Source organism: Pezoporus occidentalis, unplaced genomic scaffold, assembly GCF_034315485.1.
Source record: "Pezoporus occidentalis ecotype Australia unplaced genomic scaffold, CSIRO_AGI_Poc_V1 ctg71, whole genome shotgun sequence".
Lineage (NCBI taxonomy): Eukaryota > Metazoa > Chordata > Aves > Psittaciformes > Psittacidae > Pezoporus > Pezoporus occidentalis.
This window is the reverse complement of record NW_026916062.1, coordinates 159,537-171,670: the sequence shown is the minus strand read 5'-3', so window position 1 is coordinate 171,670 and position 12,134 is coordinate 159,537.

The window sequence follows — 12,134 nt, the reverse complement described above, 5'->3', positions numbered from 1 at the left end:
CTCCTTTCCCCTCTCAGTGTGTCTTTCCTCCCTTGGCAGTCAGCTGTTCTCACTATTTTGCTTCTTATTTCCATCCTTATGTTTCCCTCTTACTCTACGTATCCTAATTTCTCCAGATGTTTCACACATCTGAATCTGCACTTCACCACAGTACTTCAGAATCAGTTTAGCTGAAGTTGAACTTCCTAGGAATTTGGACAAATTTGGATCTGAATGGCGTTAGGTTGGGTAACTCATTTCAGTAGTTGAGTCTGAGCTGAGATTTTTGTGTCTGGGTCTGAATTTATGTTAGATCACATCTAAACACTGTTTTGAAAAACCTACAAAGATGGGAAGTTTAGATCCAGGTCCAAAGTCCTAATTCCTGGATTTAGGAGCAATTGTATCCGAGGTTCTGGTTTCCCATGGCAGAGATATGCAAAACTCACCTCTATAGTTTTGGCTGTGGCCCGTCTCAGTTTTATTCCACAAGGAAGGTTTCACAGCTCTAATTTGCGTCCCTCTCCTAATACATATTAATAGTCCTTTACCTCTCTGTCCTTCTGCAAAGGTATCAGATCAGGTTTCAGCTCTTTAAACATTGATACTGGGTGTTCCGCCTTGTTCTGTAAGTCATTGTGCTTGTCACGCTCACTGCACGAGTCCTTGAATCACGTACTCAGTATTGAGCTCCGGTACTGGAGCTGCGGATCTGATTTCTCATATGCCACACTTCCCAACAACCAGCAGTGGGTACAGACATGCCTGGGTGGTTCTGGGGCTGATTCGATTCCCATCAAAGTAATAGGAAAAAGCTCCTCTGATTGATGTAGGATCAGAACTATCAATATGGGGGTCTCCTAGAAATTATGATCTCTCACTAAATGTTTACCCAATTATAATAAGGAGCAAAATGCATTTTTTTTTCTATAAACAAATCAGATTTTTGTGAAAATATGGTGCCCAGAATGGCAAACCATGGCGGAAGAGTGAGTAAGGCTTTTTCAAGTCACAGGTCTCTTTGGACACAATGTTTAACAGGCAAATTCCTACCATGGAGCACACCCTTGGGACTTCAGTGGGATGAAATGCCGGGTTGGGGGTCATGGCCTGTGTCTGGCATAGGACTGACAACCAGGCATCTCTGAACAGAGAAGAAATCAGATGCAGGAGAGATGGGAAAGAGGGCAGAAATGAGAAGCTGAAGCTAGAAGGATGCCCTGACATCTTGGTAAGCTTGGCTCAACCTGTTCAGCTTAAGACCCATCATGTCAATAAAACTCAAATCCTAAAATTTGAGATTTATGCAGAAAAATCTCTGGGGAGCCAGATGCTGGTGAAGAGCACTGTAGCCTTGCTGTGCCATAGCAGCCTCTGCAGAAACCTGAACCCTGGAGTTCTTTAAACATTGTATTTGTTTATGATTGAAACTACGCTGAGGATTAGTTAACCTTCCTGCTTTCCAGCAAGCTAACTGGAATTTCACCACATTGCTCTCATTTAACATTTATTTACAGAAATGTGAGAATTATGAGAATGCATTTTGTTTGAAAGTGCCAATTTGTCATGGCATAGTTTGATTTAACAACAAACTCCTTGGAATTATTAGAGGCATGTTTTGTAAGGATTTCCTGGTGTAAAAACTGACTGGCTTGACTTCATTTGACTCCTAGTCAAACAGGTTGTTCCTTAGCTAAGACTGAGCAAGCTAGAGTTCACCCTTGATTTTGTTGGGAAAGCCCAGGTACCAACAGCTATAGAAGGTATTTATAATGAAAGAATATAGCTAGCCAGCACAGCTTTCTCAAAGGCTATGTGAAAATTCATGGCTATTACTATGAAAACATGTGCAAGAGAAATGCTGGTGGATCCTGTTTGCGTAACTGGAATCATTATTAGCAAAACAAGAGGTCACTTTCCCTTCCTTTTGCCTGCTAAGTGGGAGTAATTGTCACAGTCATCAGTGAATCAGTCAGCTAAGGCATGGTACACAGGGCACCTTGGGTGGTCGGGCACTTTGGGTGGTCAGGCACTGGCGGAGATCACTGATTTTGGGAGAGGTGCTGATTAGGGAGGGTGGGAATTAGGAGGGGTGTGAAAGAGGAGTTAAAAGCATGGACAGGCAGTAGGAAAACATGATGAAGGAATAATTTTCATGTGCCATATACTTAGAAAATACGTGATGACATTTCACCACGGAAGGATTTCACAAGTTTCCTATGGAAAGCATTTATCTTTTCCTGGATGTAGGTGCCTTGTGCAGGATCTTCTCACAGAAGGTTCTGTTACAAGTTCCTTAGGTGCTCTAAGACCAGAGTTGGCCCTAGCTTCCTGATACTCTAAGCACAACTTTTTGGAGAGGTCCTACAGTTTAACTGACCTCTGAAGCACACATAGTCTCTGTAAATGTCCACCCCTAAGTTACTTATCAGCTGAACAAGTACAATGTTGAGCTAAAGCAAATAATAAGCCTTTGTGTGCATAACCATTACATGGTTCCTATAGTATAGTTGTCTTGACTCTGTTATTTGGCTGTATTTACCTGGAGAGAGAGACTAGAAAAGGAGCCACTGTGAGCGTAGTGCATGGGAATTACAGGCAGAATAAATGCTTGAAAGTGGCATATCCAGTGGGTTAGCACAGGACTGAAATGAGGTGGCTTGCAAGGCTGTGTATGTGGCTGTCTGCTATGTCTCCTTTGCAGAAGTAAATTGTTTGGCTGTTCAGAGGCCGGGGATTTTCTTCATCAGCTCTGCTGCAGTTTTTGTATGTGTTCAAAACAAAGCAATTATTTGAGGTTGTATTGCTTGAAAATGATGAAAACACTATAGTAGACCCTCCTTGCCACACCAGTGTGCAGCTACAGTTTTGCCATGTGATTCATGTATGTAGATATGAGCTAAGTGCTCATCTGCATGCACATGCAGCCAAGACCTACAGAAAAGTCTGAGATTCAGAAATTTCCTGGAAATTCAAGGAAAATTTGGCCTTCTCATGTGAATGTGTTTTTCCACATTAAGTTAGGATAAGCAAAATTTTGTTTTCCTGCTGGCTTGTTCACCTAATAAGGGCTATTTATATTCTTGGGCAGATTTTTACGTAATTCATTAGAATATAAAACCTCTATTTGTATAGCTGTGTGAAAGTATGAAACTTTGACTGGAAGTGCAGTGGTGTATAAGTTATTGATGCTCCAGAACCAAAGAATATGAGCAGAATTAGAACACCTACTAGAGAAATGGGCCTGCTACTGTGAAAGTTTCAAGTTCATAGAAATGCCAAATTTGTACATCCACACTCTCATAGATGAGTTCAGAGAAGGATACAGGGGTTAGTTAAGACATTTAACTCTGATGGTTGAGCTCCCTAGTTGTGAGGTACAGTTAATTCTTCTTAGATTATAAGAAAAATAGGGAGAAACTAAGGGCTTTTTGAGCCTTGGAGCCTGAATTCTGCTGAGGTTAAAGAAGCAAATGAAGACCATCACAGAAAACCAAGAGAAGATCTGAAACCGCAGCTGAGAATACATAGATCTGAAGCTTAATCATCAGGAGAATGGGCTTAACTTGATGCTGTGGAGATAAATAAACCCCTGAGGCAATTAACTTCAGGAGTTCAGAGGTGTGAATGAGTCAGGTTTTATAGGGAGGGGCAGCGTCTTTTGCTTAAACTGGGCATGATACTGCAACCTGGGGATGGAACCATGAAGGCAAGAAGGAAAAGCAACGATGAGAACAGGGGAAAAGGGGATGTAATATCCACTACAAGAGTAGAGTAACCAGGGCTGGGAAACAGCAGCAAGCAGCAAACACGATCTTTTCTGAGAACCGCTGGGAGCTGAGGATGCAGTGAGCTGGCAGTGAACCAACAGCTGAGGAAATGGAGGAAGAAGCAAGGGTTGAATTTGTGGAAAATTAGTTTTCTTTCTCTGGGAAAGAGGTTGCTTTGGTTTTGACAGTCTCATTTGAACAGAAAGAGGAATTTGCCATCTGTGGATACGCCACTTCCAGAAAATCTTAACCTTTTCCTGACCGACTGTGAAGCTGCAGCTGCCTCATACACTGACTGTGTGGTAGCCTCAAACAGTCTCATTTTAATCTGCCGTCAGTTTGAGACATCAGGGTTCTTTATAGCTTTCTAATACAGAGTTCTTTGGTTCTTCTAACATGACCTTTAGTGGCATTATACCACCAGAAGTACAAAGCTTCTTTCTTGGCCATAACTCACCTCCATAAATGTTATGCACTCACACCCGAGAACATAATGCAGTGTCACAGCTTTTAATGCAGGAAGGACTGATTGCTGGGATCACTGGGAAGCTCTGTTACCTCTCCTCCACACTTCGAAGTAATAAAAGTTACATTATTTATGTTCTTTCTGTTTGTCAATATTTGGAATATTCAAATAGCGCAAGTGATGAGGGACATTAAATACCCAGAGAGAGAGAAATAGGTAAGTAATATTTATGCCATAGTATCAGGTGTACAGTGCAGCAAACTAATGGTTAAATATGAATTACAGTAAATCATGCTAGGGCTGCACAGGAAAATAAAAGCCAGCAAGAAGGGCTAATTCTAAAAATAAAGCAGAAGTTGTTTGTTAGGGTGGTCCGGAAACAAACAGGGCAGTAAAATTTGTAGATGTCTTTTTGTAAAACACTACAGGAATGTGTAACAAACGTGAAGAATTCACCGCTTTATTGTGAGGAAAGGAAAATCCTGTTTCAGGACAAGTTAAGTTGTATTGGTTAGGAAAGCCCATATTACTCAAAGATACCAGCTCTTGGAAGAATAGCTGAAGAGATCTGATATAATGTTCTGAAGTGGAAATTTCCCTCTGGAAAATGCTGCTCCACTGGGTGCAAAATGTACTTCATGAAGCAGAATGTTGAAAACACCTGGCTTTTTGAATGGGAAAATTTCAAAGAAATTCAAAGTTGAAATGTGAGATCCCATTTGGATACTCTCTTTTTTTTTTTTTTAATTTAATTCTCCTCCGTTGCTTTTCCTGAATTTTCAGTGTTGGTATTCTTGTTCCTTTTCAGTTTTATTTTATTTTTTTAATATGCATGCATGTCTGTGTGTATTATGTGATAATCTTGTACCGGTATTAACAGTTTTTACTAACTGAAATATTTTTTACTTTTCCTGTAAAATATATTGTCTGTATTTTTCCTCTCAAATCTGGTTGAAAACAGGCTCTGGTGTGCTGGAAATGCCCTGGTCTAAATGAACTCCATTTCTTGAGGAGCTGTGCTGCCAGCTGATAATTTGGCTGGGGAGAACCTCTCCAACCTCTATAGTTCTGATTTATTTTTCTGTAAAAAATAGTTATTTACTTGTCTCTGAATTTTCATTCTTTATTGCTACTTCCCCTTGATAGTTACACTGATGTGAAAATCCTCATAACCTGTTAACTAGGAAATACAGTAAGTGGCCATAAGTTCACAGCATCACAGAGTAATTGAGGTTGGACCTCTGGATATGGATATCATCTAGTCCAGCTGTTGCCTGCCCAGAGCAGGTTGCTCAGGCCATGTTTAAAGATCTCCAAGGATGGAGACTCACAGCCTCTCTGTGCAACCTGTGCTAGTGCTTGGTCCCCCTCACAGTGGAAATATTTCCTTTGTGTCTAATTGCATTTTCCCATGTTACAGTATGTGTGTCTTGTCCTGCCCTGTAGATCTCCAAGCAGAGCCTGGCTCTGTCCTCTCTGCACCTTCCCATGGCACAGCTGCAGTGAGCACTCACCAAATGGTGTAGGTGCATCTGTTTTTATCAGGCATCTTAACCAGTTAGCAGCACCCAGACTGTACAATACTTCCTTGCAGTATGCGTAGTAGCTATGGTTCAAGGATGTGCTGACATTTGTGGAGTGGCGACTTACAGAGTACAATAATACTGCTGCAAACACTTGTCAGATCATCTCATCAGCTTTGCTGTTATCTCTTACAAGATAATCAGAGAGAAAACTTTATCCGTGGTTCAAATCCATTGATTTTTGCCCCCTATGGATGAAGGATTTTAGGTGGTGTTATGTGTTTTGCAAATGCAATATGTCTATCTCTGTCCCAGTAATACAATTACTGTTTGGAGTAACGAGTTTTTGCAAGAACCTACAAACTTAAGCAAAAAAAATATTTCATAACAGTCAACAGTTATTTCTAGGATTCTTCATATTTTAATCTAGAGGGGGTTGTTTCAGTAACTCAAAAACAGCACAGCTGACCTGAAAGAAAATGTGGGCACAGTAAGGATTCTCACCAGTTAATCCTGCCCTAGTAAAAGGAGCAAGCATTAATCACTGCCGGCTCATCTTCTGATTTGCTAGTTTATGAAATACTGGGTTTAGAAAAGGAGCACGACAACTTTGTGCTGACTGGAAAAGGCTTTGCTAGGCTCTTGGAGGCTCATGCGGAGTCCTAAAGAAGAGAGATGGTGCGGTGGAAGCACAGATAGGCGCGGGCTGAACAACAGGCTGGGTGGCTGGCAGGAAGCGCTGTCCCCAAAGCGCTGATTCAGCAGCCGGGAGCCAATTGTGCAAGAGGAATGGCACTTTTAAGGTGTTTACATTCTCTTATCAGACCAGTCAGTGTAAATAATGCCTTTGTCAGCAGTATGGCTGTGACCAAAAAGCTTTGCGAATGCAGTGTAAGGATTGCCTGGACCTCCTATAGGAAGGTAAACCATGCTGTTTCAGCCCTGGGAAGTCCTTTGGAAAAGGACACCAGGGTTATGATTCTGCTGTGGTCAGAGTTGCTTCATCCTATTTCAACTAATTTCAACCAGCACATCTCCATGAGGTTCAGAGAACCTATGTTGATTTAGGTCTGGTTCAAAGTACCCTCATCCTCTGTGATAAAAAGTGTGCTAGCTATACAATATACCCTTATTTATAGGCTATATATGTTATAATCAAGTTCATGAGGTGAAAAGCTTTCATCACTGTGTGACCATTCACATTATGTATTTGCTTATTAGAGTCCTTTAAGTGTTTTTTTTCTGTCCAATAACAACAACAGTTTGTGTCTTTAGCTTCTAGGAGCAAATGGAGAACTACCAGTAGGAAAAAAGAGGTGGGAGGACATTTGTGATTTGTAGTGTTTGAACTTAGAAGATGAGGAGTTTTCATTCCTGTCCCATTCTCACATAGCAATCTGGAGAAGAAAACAGAGAGATTCATTTTTGTTTCAATTAAAAATTAGTTATCAAACAAAATGTGTGCACCTAAGTCTCTGCCTGGAGTCTCAAAAAACCTTAGCATTATATAGCCCAGTAAGGCAATTAGATTCCTCAAACCAGTAGTTAAACTTGAGAAACTTTAGTTTGACTATCAAGTCCCAGATTCAGTGGGAGGTCACCGAAGTTACAAACAGATTTACATTTACTTTTTGTCCTCATTTTGCATCTTTCCAAAGCAGAATTGAATGAGCATCTGAAGATACTGAATTGCTCACAGCATTAGAACTCCGCCACTGTATGAATCCATGATACACACCTACCATTCTGAATACTGTGTGCTGTTCTCAGAAAGGGTGCAGAAACATTACACAAGGCATAGAGAAGGTCAAAAATATAACTGAAGATATGGAATAGCTTTCATATCAGGAATACTGAAATAGACCAAGGTCCCTGAGCCCAAGGAGGGAGGTCTGAGGTAGATAAACTGGCAACTGAGGGAAAGAGAGTTGTGTGGTGTATGAACTGCTTATCCTTTCTTCAGGTACAACAATTAGGAGTCATCAAATGAAATCATCATCAGGTGGGAAGTTCATTTTCAATAGCATGTTTATTCTTTTTTTCTCTCTTTTTTTATCATTAACTGCATCACCTCATGCTTTTAAATTGAGTTGCTCAGAACAGGGTCTGTCCTGCATGTTTGTTCAACACTTCTGAATTTATGTTCTGTAAAGTGATACGTTTGTGGTGCTTTCTAAACAATAAGCAGTACTGAATGGTCTTCCTACTAGTGCTTGACTGGTGTGCACCTGGCTGCTTTTCAGGAGGAAAACACCCTAAGTAACAATACCTTAAGCAGAATCAGCAGCAGGTCTGAAGGGACAGTCGTGTCACTGCTATGCTTGTCATCTCTGCGTATCCTGATGACATTTCAGGGTACAAGGAACTGACTTAAAGAGATGTTACTGTGGCTTGTACAAACAGATGAACCATGATGACGAACGCAATAAGTATCTTTGCAAATTTTGCTCTAATAAAAGCGAGAGGGTGGAGCTACCGACCTTGTCATGCAACTGTAGCTTTCAACAGAAAAGGGTCGGTTTTACACAAATTGAACTTCCTCCTCTCTCAGGTCTAGGTGCAGATTATTGCTGCTGAGGTGCCTGCGGTGGTTTGGGTGGAAGACACAGAGACTCTCTTGGATGACACTAACACAAATAAGCAGACCGAAGAAGCTGCACAAACTCTCCGCTGTGGCAGCTGCCTGCCTGCCCCAGCCTTTAAAACGCTGTCAGCAAGTGGTGGACGAGCTACATCTTCTCAGAAAGACTTCTTGAAACAGCCCCAAAGAATTGAACTACACAGAGCCATACCTGCACAGTGCCATGCGGGAATCCTGGGGAAACGAGCTACACAAAAGAAAATGCTCTAAACAAACAGCAGCTTAACTTCATTTTTGGCAGTTGTATATAGAGGGCCTTGTGGCTGTACCACTGATGGTGATTCAGGGATTATTGTTTTCCACCTCCAAATGAAGTTGTTCTTTATCACAAAGGGTAGGGCAATACTGTTTTAGCGTTAAGGATCTTCTGCTCCTGTAATTGCTGTGTGCAAACTGCCGTGTAGGGGTCTGGTTGCCTGTTCTGTGGCAGACAAGGCCTCCACTGCTGTGTTTAGAGGGTTCCTGCCACAGAAGCTAAAATAATAGAGTTCAGCTATTAAAACCTGCTTACGGTGGTGTTACCTGAAAAACTGATGCTGTACCCAGTTCCTGGAGGGGCTTGTTCAGGCACGAAAAGCCAACAGAAATCCTTTCCCCAAGAAGACAAATTCTCTCAAACCTCCCATTTTATATTTGCAAGTAGCAGCAAAAAACTTGTAATTGTTGATAAACAGAAGCATCACTGAAAGATGGTACATTACTTCCTTGAAGGTAAAAGATTTACTGAAATCTTGGCTTTAGGCAGAAGACTTCATAAACTGCTGTCTTCGTTTCTTCAGTACAGTATATACAGATCAGCTGTGGTTTGTAATCTGTGATGGCGTTATTGTTTGCATTAACCACATAAATCTTCCAGCATCTGTGTATTTCATAAGGGAACAAACATTTCTGTCTATTACATGAACACAGCTATTGTAATAAACTCATGTTATGACAGACTGTGATTACTGCAAGCAGTCTCCCCAAAGCCTGCAGCCAGGGCGCTGCACTTAGACAAGAGTATTTCCAGCAGCCTAGAGAGGATTAGCAGATCAGGCTGCTCAATAACGCATGCTTTCTGTCGGTCCCGCCTTGCTGTGGGGACTGGAGACCAACAGCTCGATACCCCAGGGCCAAGTTTGCTGCCTTTTGCCCACTGCCTGTGGAGAAGCTCAGGGAGGAGTTACTTCCCCCTGGGGCCAGCGGGGCTGTTGCAGAGGGAGGGAAGGGATGTGCAACGCCCTTGGGCGTCTGCTGCACACACCCGGTTGCGCTGTCTCTGCCTGGTGAGAGCTCCTACCAACCGGCCAACAAGGGCACGAAGCAGTAACTGTTGAAGTTAAACATTTCTGAAACGGCTCCCAGGAGCATTACCAAAGGCAGTGGCGGAGCAAATCTGAACCGCCACAGAGATATCTTGCAGAAATCTGCAAAGATCTATGCCAGTGCTTACAAACTGCAGCAAACTGAACAGGGAAATTGCTTAGATCTCAGGCAAAATCCTAGCAGGGCTATTGTGGCATGCAAATAGCGAGCAGAAAGGGCAGTTGCATAATTAATGCTTGGCCATGGAGTTTTATGGTAGCTAGATTTCAATTTGATAGCAATTTCTGCCCCCCCCCCCCCCCCCCCCCCCCCAATTCCAAATTAGAAATCGGGCTAACAATGCTCCTTCTGCCAGCCATTGAGTACTGAAAGGCATTTGTCCCCATACATTGACTGAAAAAATGCCTGACAGGAAAGCAGTACAATCCTGCTGCATTAAGTGAATTAAAAATTGCTTAATTGATAGCTCCCAAAGAACAAGATTTTACAGGCTTTGTTATGCAAAGAAGCAATTTGCAATAATGGTTTCTTTTGCCTTCAATTTCCATTTAATCCCCGACTGTTTCCTGGGCTAGTATTTTTTTCTCTGGAAACTTCTCATGCTGTAAATCCATTACTGTTAATGTTAGATCTGTGTATGACTGGATCTCCCAGAAGCACATGTTGGATTCAGATCAGGTGTGGTGAATGATCACATTTCTGTGTAATCATCCAAAGCACATTTCTGTTGCTTCTGTGTGCTGGCCGGGCTGGTGAAAATCTAGAGGAGGTCAGGCAGGTATGGTAATGGGTCAGGCATAAAGCCTGCAGGCACCAGTCAGAGTGAGCCCATCAGGGATTTTTTGGTACAATCTCAGTTGTCAGAGTGAGTTTATACCAGATCTGTGCTTTGTACATGGCATGCTTGTGTTTGTGATCCCAATTAATAAGCTTCAACTCCGGATTTACATAGCTTTTGCCATACTAGCAGTAGTACCTAAGTGCAGAAGCTTGTTTCTCAGGTCCCTGATTTCAGGGTGAGGGCAGTTGTGCTGCCAGGTCCTGCCATGGCATCTCACCGGCCAGCCCAGCCCTGCCAGATGCTCTGAGTGAAGTATCACAAAGAATACAGAAAGAAGAAATCTTCCTCTTTGCTCATTTTTATTGTTTTAAATTCCATTTTTATGAACTGGGACTACATCTTTGAAATATTGTTTTGTCAGCTCTTTCTCCCCTACCACTGCCAACACAACAAAGAAGGAAAACAAAACCTCCCCCCTGAGGCTGTTGATTCTCCAGCAGAGGAAAAGTGGCCTATGTCTTTTATCTGTTTCATGTAAATTATATTCCACTGGTGTTCAACCAGGTGACACACAAAAGACATGCTACTGACACATGGGAATGGGCCAAGCAGGAAAGAAGCAGAAGAGGAAAGAAGTGGAGTGGTGGATGCAAATTAGCCTGTCCCTAGTGACAGCTGGGGGCTGAGGTTTGCCCAATGGTTTGAGCAGAAGCTGCTTTTGTCCGTGGGACTTCATTTGAAGTTCAGACTCAAAGTGATGAACATTGAATCATAAAATCATAGAATGGTTTGGGTTGGAAGGGACATTAAAAGATCATCCAGTTCCAACCCCCCTGCCACAGGCAGGGACACCTTCCACTAGACCAGGCTGCTCAAGGCTCTGTCCAACCCGGTCTTGAACACTGCCAGGGATGGGGCACCCACATCTGAACCAGATTGGCTCATGAGGGTGGCTGGAGAGGTTGGGAGACCAAAGACCCCAAGATGTGCCAAGTCAGACACAGCCACCTGTGCTCATCTGCACCCATTGCAGGTGAGGCACTGCTGTGGCAGGGAGCTGGACTCAGTCTGAGCCACCCTCTTTTTCTAATAGCTACATATCCCTCCCTGTTCATTATCCTAATGAGCCACTTACTACATTGCTGTGTGTGACACCAGCTCCTCCTTGCCTCTCAGGCTCCAAGGTGCTTTTAAAGGTCTGTCACCAAATTGTGATAAAAAAATCAATCCCACCAGAAGAGGAAACTTTATCAAAGCAGTGAGGGGTGCTGTTTTTGAAATAAGCGAATAAAACATCTCTAACATATCTCCAGGGAGCTAGAGCAGAGGAGCTATCTAAGCCAAGGAGACAGTGATATTGCACAGTTATGAATCCTTAAGCAATAATCTATAGGAAATATGCATGAGGTGTAATGAATATTATTAAATATGTAACAAAATGAAGGCTATCACAAATTGTTTTTTTTTCTGAGAGGTGTTGGGTAGGAGAGTTCAGCCTTTGCAAATGTATTTTATTTCCAGTTTGTTGTAGTTGTGCTGACTAAGGATTACTGAGTTTTACTGTTGGTGTACATGCATGAAAAATATTCTGAATACTGACATATATTTATGTGCCAAGACATTTGTTATGCAGTTTAATTACGAAATTCAAATATCAATTGTACAATTC